The following is a 744-nucleotide window of genomic DNA, read 5'->3' as shown; positions in this document are numbered from 1 at the left end:
AAAACCCAAGTACAAAGCACCGGCTGCCACAAAAATGGAAAATGAAAGGTGGATCGGCGATGGCTAGAAGACCGGTGACGTCGACCGCCGAACACCGCCCGAACAAGGAGAGGCTTCGGCGGAAGTCTTGACAGTTGTTTAGAAAGCATGTGACAAATATTTTAATTTAATTTGAATTTGTTTTGTATTCAGTGTAGTGTTTTTACAGACTTAACTGTAGTATTTACTGTAGTATACTGTAGTAATTACAGTTAACTATAGAATAAATACTGTAATAAAATAATATGTAGTACACATAATAGTAATTAATGGAGTGTTTTTGCTGACTGTAGTATACTATAGTATTTACTGTAGTGTTTTTGCGGACATTAATGTAGTATTTAATGTAATTATTTTGTTCTATTATCTTTGACATAGAAGTGGAGGCTTTCTCCTTGAAGAAACCTTCTAGAGAAATACTAAAAGTGCACATTTTCTATAACCTGTAGGGAGGTAGGACTGGGGTCTGAATGGCAGTGGTGTAAAGTAACTAAGTACAAAATTCTTTGAAGCACTACTTAAGTAGTTTTTTGGGGTATCTTTACTTTACTATTTATATTTTTGACACATTTTAAATGTACTACATGTCTGAAGAAAAGATGTTATTTTTACTTCCATACATTTTCCCTGACACCAAAAAGTATTCAATACATTTCCAATTGCAAGACAGCAATAGGGTTCCATTTCCACACCTATCAATATAAC

The 744-nt window shown here is 34.0% G+C and overlaps 1 non-coding gene across 1 annotated transcript; it reads right to left on the bottom strand.

Moving 5' to 3' along the window:
* Positions 1-421: 421 nt before the first annotated feature.
* LOC116374898 (U7 small nuclear RNA) lies at positions 422-474 on the bottom strand. Its single transcript, XR_004210924.1, has one exon. It is a non-coding gene; the product is annotated as a U7 small nuclear RNA (small nuclear RNA).
* Between the last annotated feature and the right edge of the window lie 270 nt (positions 475-744).

Source organism: Oncorhynchus kisutch, linkage group LG8 (assembly GCF_002021735.2).
Source record: "Oncorhynchus kisutch isolate 150728-3 linkage group LG8, Okis_V2, whole genome shotgun sequence".
NCBI classification, from domain to species: Eukaryota; Metazoa; Chordata; class Actinopteri; order Salmoniformes; family Salmonidae; genus Oncorhynchus; species Oncorhynchus kisutch.
Note: the sequence above shows the minus strand (reverse complement) of the source record. Positions and strands in the feature narration are given on the sequence as shown.